The sequence below is a fragment of the Mytilus edulis genome, chromosome 12, assembly GCF_963676685.1.
Source record: "Mytilus edulis chromosome 12, xbMytEdul2.2, whole genome shotgun sequence".
NCBI classification, from domain to species: domain Eukaryota; kingdom Metazoa; phylum Mollusca; class Bivalvia; order Mytilida; family Mytilidae; genus Mytilus; species Mytilus edulis.
Window position 1 is genome coordinate 11,506,175 of NC_092355.1, and position 15,422 is coordinate 11,521,596.

The 15,422-nt window shown below is 31.2% G+C and overlaps 2 long non-coding RNA genes across 2 annotated transcripts; one reads left to right on the forward strand and one right to left on the reverse strand.

The window, feature by feature from the left end:
* The first annotated feature begins 3,475 nt into the window (after positions 1–3,475).
* LOC139497123 (uncharacterized) lies at positions 3,476–14,322 on the forward strand. The gene is made up of 3 exons (XR_011657686.1): positions 3,476–3,523; positions 11,291–11,744; positions 13,336–14,322. It is a non-coding gene; the product is annotated as an uncharacterized lncRNA (long non-coding RNA).
* Positions 5,628–9,785, reverse strand: LOC139497122 (uncharacterized). The gene is made up of 4 exons (XR_011657685.1): positions 9,598–9,785; positions 6,860–7,103; positions 6,312–6,463; positions 5,628–5,712 (listed from the first exon to the last, which is right to left on the reverse strand). It is a non-coding gene; the product is annotated as an uncharacterized lncRNA (long non-coding RNA).
* Positions 14,323–15,422: the final 1,100 nt, after the last annotated feature.

Consider the following 15,422-nt stretch of genomic DNA (forward strand, 5'->3'; position numbering starts at 1 on the left):
TCTAATAAACAACTAATCAAAATCCTTAATATTTGCTGTATATGTTCTTCTTTTTTTGTTTTATTTTCTATTATAAATAAATTCATATATATAGATACAAGAATATAAATTTTATATTTACGCCAGACGCGCGTTTCGTCTACAAAAGACTAATCAGTGACGTGATATTGACGTCTAAAGTATATTCTACAGTTAGCAATTATTCTTGGTTGATAAATCTTTTATATTATTATGCCCCCATATAGAAAAGTGACATTATGGCTTGAAGTTGAAATGTATTTAGACAAAACGATGCTTAAACGACTTATATTGACTTATATCGACTTATATTATATTATATATAAGACCGCTGGAAAATTTTATTTTTATATACATGATTCCCATTTCCCATGTCATAGCAGGAGACCTTAACATCGTTCGCGACTGAGAGTTGAAATCATTCCTCAGTAAAGGACCTAAATATCGTCCCCCGTCAATTATAAATTGGAATGAGTGTCGTAATATCATCCACGACTCACTCCATACCTACTGATTGAAATGGGTAAAACGGGAAAAGGCTGACAAACAATCTTTGGACTCTTGTTTTAATTCAGTAATGAAAATAGCTGATATTCGAATAAAACATTTTAAAGAACATCTTACTCTTAACACCAACCATAAAAACCCTATTCCGCGTATCAAACATAAACTAAAAGAACTAGCCAAGGAATTTGTTTTTGTCCCGGCTGATAAAGCTGCTAATAATATCATTATTGTTTGACGTAAATTTTATATAGAGGTTCTGCAAAAGGAAATCACGAATTCACCAACATTCCAACTGACATCATTTTCAGAAAACGACATCTGTAACAAACACAAACTTTTAGCTACTTTTTTACAAGCAGAATCAAATACAATGAAAGTCCCAACTATGTACTGGCTTCCGTAGCTACACAAAAAAACCTTACAAATATAGATTTATTTCATCTTCATGCCATTGTTCCACTATTAAGTTGTCAGTTTTACTTACTAGTACACTTGGTACAATAAAAAACCTGATAATAAAGTGTTCATATAAGGCCTTTGAAAATAGTGGAGTTAATTAATTTTGGAGTGTTAAAAACTCGTTGGAATTACTTGATAAATTGCATGTATATATTGGTGATTTTCAATCTGTTCAAAGTTTTGATTTTTCAACCCTTTACACTACTTTGCCTCATATTCTTGTCAAGAAAAAAATCACATCCCTTATAAATTGGGCATTTAAAAAGTCAGAATGCGAGTACATATGATCGAACACCTTTAGGTCATTTTTTTTTAGCAATAAACAAAAGAACTATGTCAATTGGATATGCTTTGATACTATATATGCGCTTAAATTTTTACTTGATAACATTTTTGTTCGCTTTGGAGATTCCGTATATCGTCAAGTTATTGGAATTCCAAAGGGGACGAACTGTGCACCACTTATTGCGGACCTGTTTTGTATTATTATGAGTTACAATTTATGACTAAAATTAGCAAAGACCAATAGAAACAACATTTAATACAAAAATTTAACAATACTTTTAGATATTTGGATGATATATTTGCTCTCAATAATGACGACTTCAGTATGTATACTAAAGAAATTTATCCTGTTGAACTTACTTTATATAAAACTTATATTAACAATGACCACTGCCCTTTCCTCGATCTTGATATCTATATCATTGTACGATTCGCTCGTGTATATAACAACGTATTAGATTTTAGCGAGAGAAATTTGTGTATTACTGAAAAAATTATTACGCCAGGGTTTTCGATATCACAAACTGGTCAAAACACATTTACTAAATTTTATCACCGGTATAAGGAAATAATTCGTAAATATAACTCAACATGCAGACATCTTATACGTTCAGGTATTTCACATCCAATCTTTTATGGTAATATTCTTTACAAAGCACATAACTACCAGTGTTCACCTCAAAAGCTTACAAAACCTTTAAACAGACTTATTAAGAAGAAATATAGTTACGATACTGTTGTCAGGTCATTAAAGATTGCATGTTTTGGCTTTAATATTGATTTACTTATAGGGTCTTTGCATCGAAACTAAACATATTTATTCTTTTTTAAAAAGAGTTATTGGCATGACACGGGTTATGTTCTTCTCATATATTTTATGAAAGTATGATACTAAATCCCTAACGGTAGGGATTGTGCCTGATATTCATATGATGAAGACATAATCTTTCAATCAGTTTAATTGAGGTCTTGAGCTGGCATGTCAGTTAACTGCTAGTAGTATGTTGTTATTTATGTATTATTGTCATTTATGTTTGTTACATCTTTTGACATCGGACTCGGACTTCTCTTGAACTGAATTTTAATGTGCGTATTATTATGCGTTTACTTTTCTACATTGGCTAGAGGTATAGGGGGAGGGTTGAGATCTCATAAACATGTTAAACCCCGTCGCAATTTTGCGCCTGTCCCAAGTCAGGAGCCTCTGGCCTTTGTTAGTCTTGTATGATATTCAATTTTAGTTTCTTGCGTATAATTCGGAGTTTAGTATGACGTCCATTATCACTGTACTAGTATACATATTTTTAGGGGCCGGCTGAAGGACACCTACGGGTGCGGGAATATTCGCTACATTAACGACACATTGGTGGCCTTCGTCTGTTGTCTGCTCTATGGTCGGGTTGTTGTTGCTTTGACACATTCCCCATTTCCTTTCTCAATTTTATTTTTATGTTATATGTAATATTTAATCAATTGTGCAACGTTTCTTACCTATAACAAAAAGTCAGGGTTAATTTCTTACCAATAAGATATTTTAAGACGAAACACGTTGCGTTTTTTTCTCCAGTTTTGAGGTACTTCTGATTATAAATAGCTATAGGCATCACATGATTGAACAAAAAACTGCTGCAAATAGTTATATAATACTAAGCACTACAAACAGAGATGGTCTTGCTTTTTCATTGTTCCGTTTAATAAGCTCAGAGTAAACACGTGATTAAAGTATTTGAACACATGTTTTATCTTTCAAAAAGAAGTTAGACAAACTTAAGGAAAATCTCAAAATACAGAGTTACAAATAACATGATTAATGTAACGTTAAAACTGTAAAGATAACTTGGAAATGCTAGCAGTTTCGGATCAGCACATACATGTATATGCAGTCATCATCGAAATGTGAATTGAGTATACAGTAATTAAAGCCTTCCGTTTTCACAAAGAATTTGTTAAAATTGATAAAATATTCAAATCAATTATTTTGGGTTATAATGGAGTATCACTGTAGAGACATGTATTGTCAGAATGCGCATCTGGTGCAGAAATATTAGTACTGTTTATGTAGTATGATGAAGTTAACGGCGTAAAACCAAAATGTATTTAATTTAAGAGAAGAAATACGTCGAATATAATAAGATAATCGCTTGTGCAGTCACAACGATATACTTTATATTTGTTAAAATAGTCTTCCATATATTTTGAAATAAAGATAAACTTGAGGAGGAAGTAATTACACACTACGTATCTCGACAAACAAGTAAGTTTATTGTGTCATTATACATAATATATAAAATCACAACATGTTTGAGTCACACCATCAACAGTTTTTTGCTCTTGAATACAAAATCGACTTTGTGACAATGAATACAATAGGGAACTATATAAGTATTCTATATTACATCAAATTGCGTTTTAAAACAAAATGACAACAACATGTCTTCTCATGCTTATTATGTCCCCTGCTGAAAAAAAAACTTGATATAATTATACCGAGGTCCATTTAAAAGATCCGAATTGCTTTATTATAGTGTGCAAACCTTCAACCACATATTAAGTAGTCCAAATAATGTTAACGCCATTGACTTATATCAATATGTTGGTTCATATTCAAGTGTGCATGGAATAATATGAGCCATATAATGCATTGTACATCATCAGTCAGGGGCGTTACTTAAACAAGTCATTTTTTTAAGTTACTTATTTAAGTAACTTTTGTTTTTAAAAATAATAAAATTACTTAATAGAGTTATTTTAATTTTCTATAGAAACATAGACTTAATGTAGTTTTCATGAATTTTTACATCATTGTATATCATGAAATAAAGAATTTGTCAGATTTGAGAGGTGTAAAGAGATAAAGGGTTACTTTAAAAATAATGACAAAAATATTACTTGAATAAGTTATTTTATACATTTTTGAAAAAAATAGTAATTACACTTATCTAAGGAACATATGTAATTGATTTTGGTTACAAATTATAAATAACTTTAAGTCTTTATTAATTCACAAGTATCTATCTATTTAATTCAGTCTAACTTCAAGATTTTGGAGGAAAATGATTATTTAATAGTCCCAAGAGACCAATCTTTGACCAAGAAGCGTCGGTATGAAAGATAAGTGCGTGAGAAAGTTAATTAGTGTTTCAGAAGAATTAGATTTTATATTTCATGGGAAAAATAACCAGAAGACTGTGAAAATTAGTTAAAGGTAGTAAAATCTGTATTTTTGGACAACTATATAAATAATATTCAGAAAAGTTACTGGTATAAGTAATATTTGAAATAGCCTCGTTTTCAACATAACTTGTATAGGTTATTTTAATTGTTACTTGTTTAAGTATTGCCCCTGTACATGTTGTAACTCATTCCTAATGTACTTGTACAAAAAAAAATCCTCATCAATATTAAGAGTTTTATGCCATATGTCTATGTAGGTGACATAGAAGGATAATAGAGAAACCAAAGAAGGTCATTGACTGAAATGTCTTACAAAATGGTTTAACTATTATAATAATTGTAAATACTAGTATATAATAAGGGGTGGGTAGATGAATCATTGTCCATTTAATGTTCAAAGTCCATGGGAAAATATTACATGCATATCTAGACGAGAAGATGTTAGTGGATATTATTATGAATCCTGCTCTGAACTAAATCAACAAATGAAATTCAAATCTTAAGTAAATATAAATTTCAATACTTTAATAAATATTAGCTATCAGCTGAATTATAAATTAAAGCTATTTTCCTAATACAAGTAGAGCAAAACTTTGGTTAGCTCGCTTGCTTTGTTTGTATATTGTACAATCATATTAGAATATGATATTTACAGGTTAAACTTTGCCTATAAATTTATTGTTATAAGATGTCAATCTTGTCTAAAAATCTTGTATAAACAATTATACAAACAAAGCAAGCAAGCCAACCAAAGTTTTACTTTGCAAGCATTAGGAAATCAGCTGTAAAGGTTTTATCTTAAGCCCTATTGCAATAATGAGTTAAATGAACCTGTCAGTATAGAAATTTTAATGTGCTTCAGTCAGTATCCCATTGTGTCAAACAATTGAAACATGTTCCATTATCACACGTATCTAGTAGGAAATTATATGAAGGAGCAGACGTACAAATCTAATATAGGTGGCATAGTTACCAATGCAACCTGGATATCAATCTATTACTCCAGATAAACAGATCTATGTTGCTTCCAATAATCAAAAGTAGGCCAATATTTTTTGGGTGATAATTCTACTTAAAAAGCAATAATGACTTAACAGGAACTGATTTAAAGCAAAAGAGCACAGAACGTTAAATTATTTTTTTTGATAGAAATAGAACATACTGGTAAGAAAATTTTCATATCCTTGTTTTGACTTACATTTGGTTCAACTCTGTTTTCCTTGTCTGCCATTCTTTGAACAAGTTCTTTTCTGCATCTTGAACACACCCCTGTAAAATTGAAATTGAAAATTTAATTGTAGCAAGAAAGCATATTTCAAGACATTCATTTTCATTTAAAAAATAAGAATGATCATATGGCTGATTCACTTCTCCTGGCTCCTTGGGCTAATTTGCTTATAAATGATAGTACAAAACGGGTGGTTCATTTTTTTTTATATGCATGTCCCAAGTTAGGTACATCGTTAGTAGTTTTTGCATGTTTATTCTTTTATGTTCTTAAAAAATTTTCCTGTGGAGATTTTTTTTTGTACAACTTTTATAGACTTGGGATGATGTCTGACATATTGTTGAAATGTGTAATTTGGTGAAGATTGTATGTTTACCTCTAGTCTAGATGTATGTGTTTACATTTGTTATTGGGGGTCTGTCTAATTTAGCTGGGGTAGCTTATTGTATTCAGTGACACAATTTCTGATAACCAAATGTATGTCTGTATCAGGATCAAAATGACATGTACATCAGATTTTTTGTTCAAAGAGTCACATGCAGACTACCAAGTTATTGGTACTAGCTCACATGGACATTTGATTCATATATATGAGCTGGCGTTTGGAACAGCAACAAAATACATGTAAGCATGCACAAACCTGATCCAATTCCAAGTAGAACATGATGATATTTCATGAGAAAAATAGACTGCTCCTTTGTGATAGTGCCTTTCAAGTTGCTCTTACTGTTTGTACATTTCCATCCTATGGAACATAGTGTACTTGGTCTCCAACCAACGCCAAGAGCAAACCTTTAAAAATTGAAAAAATAAAAGGTAATAACTTACTAGAACAATAAATTCTATGTAAAAATCACAACAAAAACAGCCAGGATATCGAGTCAGAAAAAATGTTGTTATTACTTCAGTACAGATTGTTCATTTGAGGGTGGATTGACTTTTTTTCTTCTAAAAACAACTTATTTTTTAGACTCAAATAAATACAATGATCTAGTTACCCTAATCTTTATAGCACACCTCAATTTTTTTTTCTCATATACATGGGGTCATTGCACAAATCCTATCAGGAATGTGGTAATTGACATTTTCAGCAGTTACAACTTTAGAAAATTAATCATAATTTGGATAGACAAGGGCTTAAGTTCTGGAAAGTTATTCTTATTCTTATAATAAAAGTAGCCTAGGTACCTGTGTTTCGGGCATATAGTTAGAGTATCATCATCTTCCTCAAAAAGACCAGCTCTTATCTTCAATAATGAACTTTCACTGTCAATACTCCTACGACTTATTGAATATTTGTAAAGATGCGAGTCCACGGAATCTTTACAACATGTTAGGGGAAGAATTCGACTTGGCCAGGTCTATTTATATTCAATTAAGCCACACTGCTGTACTGTTGAATTAACAAAACTGCAAACAAATTGTGACTCGCCTGTAAATACAAATACATGTATGAATATCATAATGTGAATGTATTTAAGAGAAGTTTAGTTAACAATGGTTAATAATAATTTGTTTTACACCTTTTAGCAAACTTTTATAGCAGACTTTACTATATTATAATACAGTATTGTCAAATGATTGTGTTTTGCTCATTGTTGAAGACAATATCAAGTGACTTTCATTTGATTAATTATACTCTATGTTATTTGTACAAGCTGGTCTTATTGGCAATTATAATCACATTTATAATTGCTACCTAGATCATATAGATGAAACAATTTAAGATTGTTTTCCCTTCATGATTAGAATAGGTAACTTATCAACTAGTTTGAACTCATATAAGCAACACGACTGCTGCAAATGTGGACCAGGATCTGCTTACCCTTCTGGAGCACCTAGTTTCACATCAAAATTTAGTGGGGTTTGTGTTGCTCAGTCTTTAGTTTTCTATGTTGTTTTTTATGTACTTATGTTTGTCTTTTTCTTTTTTAGCCATGGTTTATTTTCAACTTATGAGTTTGAATTTCCCTTTTGTATCTTTTTCCTCTTGATCTATTGAATAATAATAATATTTGTATTTTAAACAGTAAGCTATGGACAAATTAGATAATTTGCATAAAAATAGAATGGCATGAACTATATACTTTCAATAACAATGAAATTAGGGCATTTTTGGTAATGCATGTTTCATTATTATTCTGATTGGCTAACTGCACACCACATGTTATTCCTCAAGCAATTGCATTACACAATAAAGCATATATATCAGTCATAATAACACAAGGTCCCACAATAAAGTCCACAGGTGAATTAAATAAAAAAAAAAATGATATGACTTGTGGTTTCTTTATCCTAGCTTAAAAAAGTAATTATAAGAATTGAATGCTTCTTTTTGTAACTTATAGGGTTGTAAAAGCTTTGACTGTGCCCAAATTTTTGGAATGAAGAGCTTACACACTTCATACAAAATGTACTTCGGTCAACACTTTTACACCCTAATGAAGTTACAAAAAGAAGCATTCAATTCTTAAATAAATTTAAATATTTCACACTATAATGATCATGTGTACTGTACTACAAGTCAACATGCACAACTTGGGGGTAAATTTACCTTTAACTAATAATCTTCAACCTGATATGGAACAGAGCATCTAACATATGTACAGGCTTACAAACAGACATACATACAGACCAGAAAACATAATCACCATCATAGGCACAGTGTAAAAAAATAACCATTGTTTAAACATGTATGTGAACCTCTAGTCCAAATAGTTATGACGTCTGGCAAGGCTTTTTTAAATTTTTTCTGGGAGTAGGAAGGCGTCCCAGAAAAAAAAAATAGCCTTGCCAGACGTCATCATTATTTGGACAAGTCAACCTCTAAATGTTTTTGCCTAATTGAGTTATTGGGTTGATGTCCTCCTTGACCTGGCTTTTTTCTATTATTTACATTATAGACCAAAAATTTATAACAAGCATGAAGTCTTTAGTCTCAGCATGTGTCTCATATTATATTATAAACATATGTGCATGCAAAAATGATAAACCTGGTTGTTATTTTTAAGCCCTTTTATTTTATCATGTTCATAGGTATAGGAAGATATGGTGTGAGTGCCAATGAGACCGCTCTCCATCCAAATATTATATATAACAATTTGAAAAAGTAATCCATTATAGGTCAATGTAAAGTAAACCATTATAGGTCAATGTAAAGTAAACCATTATAGGTCATAGACATGATAAAAAAAATATTGCGTTTAAAAAAATAGGGTGGGCATCTTTAAATAACATATATATTAAAAGAAAAAGTTTGAGTCAGGATTCTTATGAAAAATCTCATTATTGTGCTCTTTCCAATAAAATATTGAATTGAATTGAATTATGAATGATAAATTTACAAAATATATTTGTTTGTTGTTTGAGATTTCAAAATCACCCCCCCCCCCAAAGTTTACTAACATCCATAATCTGACATATTATCTAAAACTTACCATTGGCAGATCAATACACCTTATCGCTATTTGTCCGCCATTGCTGGAAATCACACAGGTTCCCGTAAAATTTTGACGTCATAAAACAAAATGTCTGACGCCACAATGGAAAAGTGATTGTTGTTGACGTCAAAAGTTCAAGCGGACGGGTCAGCCGGGAATAGCGATAAGGTGTACAGGGGGGTCAGGGGTTTGGAACCCTCTTTTTTTTTATGACAACCAATGGTGAATGCATTTGAATGGGAGCATATAGTTGGACACCCCTTTTACTCTGGGTTGGGCCCCCCTTTTTTAAATGGTTGGATCCTCCCCTGTTTACACTGAAGGAACAGTTATCACCTTCATTATGACATCATGATTATATTCAAAGACAAAGTCAGTCATTAGTTTAGAACTATCTTTTGAGAAACGTTTTTATTACCAATACCATGTTATAGTATACATGTTATACAGAATTTTAATGTAAATATGAATTTTAAAGAAACTTACAGGCATTGTTTTCTGTCATGTTTAATAATGATTCCTCCTCCTGTTCCACATTATCATTGCTTCAGAGTGTGAAAAACAAAACCGTCTGCTTGTCTGCTTGTTGACAATGACAATCTTGTCAACTTCCTGTGCATTTAGTTTATCTCTAGGCGAAGAGTTCAATCAGGGGAGATAATCATCTTCAATACAAGCACTTTTAGTACTATGTTCTGAAGCAATTTTGTCTTTTCTAGTTGCTGGCTACCAATTTTTATTTTTGAACTTATTAGTCCAAATTATTCATTTTGGAGTACATATCGAATATTTCCACAACTGTGTTGCGTTTTTGAGTTTTATCATTTCACAGAAGTCAAGAAAAATTCTGATTTCGAATCAAAAAGGACCATTTTTATCTAACAAACAACAAATTAACACATATTTTTGGGCTATTAATCACTATGAACACTTGAAAATGTCACATACAATCAGCCTGAGCAATATTTTTTTTATTTGTGATCTATATCAAAATAAAACACAATACTGTAACAATTCACATTTTTCAACAAAATGGTTTATCCGTTACCATGGAAACAGTGGATATACAACTTCAGTAACATGTATATGAATTACAAATCATGTATGCTACCATATATCAAAACATCAAAAGGAAATATTTTTTTTTCACTTTCCGGTCATAATATGGACAATACTTGATAGTTACTGACACTGTCTCTTAATAACACATATTAAACTTACAGTTTGCTGTGAAACGTAGTGAGTAAAATTTTGTATAGGACATGTGGTTGTGAAAAATGTTGCAAACATATTAAATGAGATTGGTGCCAATAAGACAACTATTTAAATGAGAGAAAAAGACAAACAAACAAATAATATTACACAAGACACAACATAGCAAACTAAAGGCTAAGCAACATGAACCCACCAAAAACTGTGAATGATCTCAGTTGCTCCAGAAGGGTAAGCAGATCCTTCCCACATGTGACACCCGTCATGTTGATCATGTTATTACAAACCTCGTAAATAGTAACAATTCGAAAGGTAATATTCGTGAAAAGAGAATGGGATTGTAGTTGAGTCATAATTAGGAACATATTCGATATAATCTGTGAAACGAATACTACGTAATACCAACTCGTGACGGCGTCGGTGAAATTTACGAAGGGATGATTTCAACTTCGCCATTTGGAACTCTTCGTTTAATAATCGACTAAAGCATGTCGATCCTTTAAAAGAAATCTCGGATATTGTTTTAACAAAAATTCTTGAGTAGTAGGTGTAGCTTATTAAACAAATGTTAGTACCAGAGATGTGTTTTTATAGAAAAATAAGCAAGTTGTTTTCATCATATTTACACACCTTGTAAACATACATAATTATAATGTTCAAGATTTTAGACAAAAGCAAATTTCTTATAACTGCATTCTTTTACTATTAGTGAAAATTATTAAACGAAAGACAATTGTATATTATTGTCCTAATATCTACGTCCTAATTTTCTTTATTAGATAATCTGTAGGATGAATTCATTACACCATGTGCTAGTGAGCAATTATAATATATGCGTGCCAGTAATTTCTTTTAGACTTCAAGCCTGTCTTGCTCTTGTCCCATACATATTTAATGACCCTGAATATATCGTTTTATGACACAATCACTCTGTGTAACCAATAATGCTTCTTTCCAAATATGTTAGGAATGGCGCAGGTATTGGCAGTCCCAGGCAATGTAAGACATGGATTCGCTTATATAACCAGATTCCCACATGATTTTGGACGGATTACTGCAATAGCATCGACAACAACGGGGAACATTTTATTATGTGACTATGATAAAAAGACTCTGTTTTTACTTGATCCTCTAGGAAAATACCTAAATAAGCTTAGCGTAGAAAGTGAGCCATTCGATGTTGCTATTACAAGTCAAAATATAGGATATATTACTCAACCGAACACCAGATCTGTACTTCGAATAGATCCGGACCGAATGGTTGTACTACATAAAGCATCAAGCGACGATCTTTGTATGTCCGTCATTTGTGCTTCAGCAGTTCCGAATTCTGGACGGGACATTGCGACGAAATTTCCATGTTATCTTGGTGTGAATGCGTTGACATCCTTATACGCATATCCAGTTAATGACTATGTCATGTAAGTCGTCATTTTATATCTAAATATATTCTTTTGAAACAAAACCTCGTATAAGGTATATCATTGTTTTTCTATTCGGGATTATTCTAGTTATTGGTCAATTATTTTGATATTAATATAAACATAATATGGAAAGACGGAAGTTTTAAAGTTCAAATAAGTGAAGTTTATTTATATCGGCCTGTTCTTCAAGCATGTTTGAAAGTATAGGTCCAAGTACATGTTATAAAGCTATAGCTTTTTTTCAAATTTGGTAAATTTATAATAATTAAAGACAGTAATGTAATAAAAATATACCCGGTCTGAATAATGAAACGTATTAAAATGTCCTAGCTGCGGAACCGTAGCTCTTACATATCTTAGGTCCTTTTGTTATTTTTTTACTATTAGCGGATCACAAAAAAAAACTATAAGGACCTATGAGCTACGGTTCTGCGGCTATCACAATGCATGCACTGGTTCACTTTACTTTACTATAACTCTTTCATTACTGATCAAATTAAAGCCATAACTTTTTTATTTACGAAATGCTACCCTTAGTACGGACTCTCCTTAAAAAGCAATCATACATAGCGGGTTTGAAATAAATCATATATAACACCACACACAATTTGCTGAATTTGTACATTCGAAGCCTCGATCATGGTAAATATTCGCACAGTCTTACACTGCAAGCATATCTATTATTATTGCTTTCAAATCATTACCTTGTATGAGTTGATTTAGTAATGGAGATGTCATATTTGCAAACCACTATCGTGGTATAATCTATGTGTTAGTGTTCTTTTGCATGTAAGTTATTATGAAAATTTGATATTTGATATTAATGAGATATTTTACCTCCAAATGTGGTTTGGTTTCTGCTCAGTTTTTGTTGTTGTATTTTTGTACGTCCTGACAAAGGGCTGGCCTTGTAATACCCCCAGGTTCAAAACGTCAACAAGCAGTAAAAAGTTTAAAAAGAAAGAAAAACGAAACTAAAAGCTTGACAAAACAAAGGTGATCAATCAACAAAACAAGTTGAAAATAGCTGTCATATTTCTGACTTGATTTATTAAAATTCACCAATAGGTACGCGCCTTTTGTCTTCATATGACTTAAAGTAACACTTAAATTGATACAATTGAAAGGACATATCAAGTACTAAGTTGAAGAGCATTTAAAATACAAATTTCATAAGTGGTCTCAAAAAAAGCCAAGTCTTTACTTAAAGACAGAAAAACCTTTGTACTTCGAATGACTCAACATATTTCAAATAGTAAATGTATAGAAAAAATAATACAGATTTGATATTTCATGTCAATACAAAGAACACTCACTATACTATCGCTTTCCACTGAACAAGGACTGGCTAATACCAGTTATACATCTTTAAAGTATATTTAGTATTAAATCACTGTAGCTGTGAAGTAGATAGTGAAAAATCATTGTAAGTTAAAATTTATAAAACATATTTTAGGACAACCTAGTAAGGTTTGCAAATGAATCAAAACATTGCAAAACAGATTGATTTGAAATTTGAAACTTTAAACATTACAATTCTGTATTCGTATCAAAGTTTTATTTACATTTTTTATCACTTTTATTTCAGAAACCTCACAAACAAAAATGATTACATTCGTTCATCTGGGAAAATAATTGATCCTCGTGTCATAAAGTTCCATGCAGTAGATGTCGAACTTATTTTTTCATGTATAGGTGGCCAGAACTACATAAAGGTTTCAAAATACAACGGGACCGATTTATCGGATGAGCGTACTGTCAAAATTGACACTATGGTTACACCCACTGACATATGCTCTGATAATAATGGTCACATCTACGTCAGTGGACAGGGTTCGAACAACATACATAGACTGACACAGGATGGGAAGGTTTTAGATATACCACTGGACAGTCGACATTATATCAATCAACCAGTTGCATTATGCTTCAACAAAAACTATGATAAATTATATGTTGTCAAAGATTGGGGAAAGTCGGTTTCGGTTTTCGATGTTATTTCATAAATGAAGATGGATGCGAGTTGTTACGATCTATTTAGCTGAGATCGGTTATAATTGTGCTATAGCGGTATTGTTTTTTTTACTATAACAAATATTAAATCCCGCATCAAATGCGTACAACACTTTGACAAACAGTCGACTGCGAAATTTTTAGAGCTTTTGTGATACTTGTAAATGTGATCTATACAATCATGTACTTATAGTTTTGGGAGGTATTGTCGAATACAAACAGTTTTATCCTCATCGCGAAGTGTGCTTGTACCAAGTTAATTACATACGATCTTTGTTTTACTACGTAGTTTTTACGAGGGGAATCAAATGTTTATTTAATCTGACTTTTAGAATGAACAGTAGTGTAAGTGAATCATCTGATCCTCATCAGCTATAACAATGTATAACGGTTCTTTAGAACTTTCACCGTTTACAAACTTTTATTGAGTTAAACATTTATCAAAAAGCTTCATACTCCTGTGTATCATTGGTTTTATATCAATTCCAATATATTATAATAATTAACATATATATTTAGAGTCTGATTTGTTTTACTATAATATTAAATCTATAGAACCTTTTCCATGTGTTGTTAACTAATATGAAAATTGATTTTTGCTTTGTCACATAGTAAAATGAAGATGATTCAAATAAAAACTTTGAAAAATTCATTAATATTTAACCAACGATCATAATAAAGTTGATATGAGTCTATCAATATAAGATTTTGGAATTTTTTTTCCTAGATTTTTTTTTAATTTAAAAAAATATGACAGAGTTAAATCCGTCAAAATAATATATAAGAATGAACAACATTTCAGTTTGAGGGAAATTTCGACCGTTGATTTCCTCATAAACAGTCCAAGGTGACAAGTGTGTTGAGTTTACTTTAAAAAAAAAAAGCCGTAATCGTCCTTTCAAAAAAAAATATGAGTAAATTTCACTTTTTCCATCTTTTGATTGTTTAGAAAAGATGCTGTAATATGGTAATAAGTCAAATTGTCAGTCAAAAAAAACGACGGAAATTAAATTTTGTCTATTCTCCTCGTGGATAGCAATGGAATGAAAAAATAAGAACAGTCTAGCGATACAGCAGTAGAACTATAATTTGCGGCTGTACTTTTGCGTGTTTATTGCGTAACTATGGTAACGGGCCATATGTTTTTCCAACTAAAATTTAAAGACACATATTCTGCATATTATACATTTTTCTTATGTGTCTATAAACAATATTTGTCAAAACATACTAATCTAGATAAGGTTTTAATAGTTATGGGTATTGGACTAAAGGTGCATACTATCAAACTAACAATGTTTATATAAAATGCACAAGTTATTCTGGTAAAAAAACATGGTTTATTGTTCAGACTTTTCTTTTTTCCATGGGAAAGGGGGGGGGGGTTAGAATTTTGTTTCTATGTACCCGTATCAATTCTCAGCAAAATTATTGTAATTTGAGAATTGATGTTGTATAATAAATATGTTAAAACATCATGTACTTGTTTTCGTTTAATTCCTTTATATCTATTCTATATCAACATGATAAATGCAACATATTAAAAAATAAAAAGATACATTATATAGCACTATATGGTACATTTGTATGATTGCCAATGACATGACTATCCATCAGAGAGGTAGATTTTTAATTTGTAAAGATAAATTTTTGGGTTGCTGCATG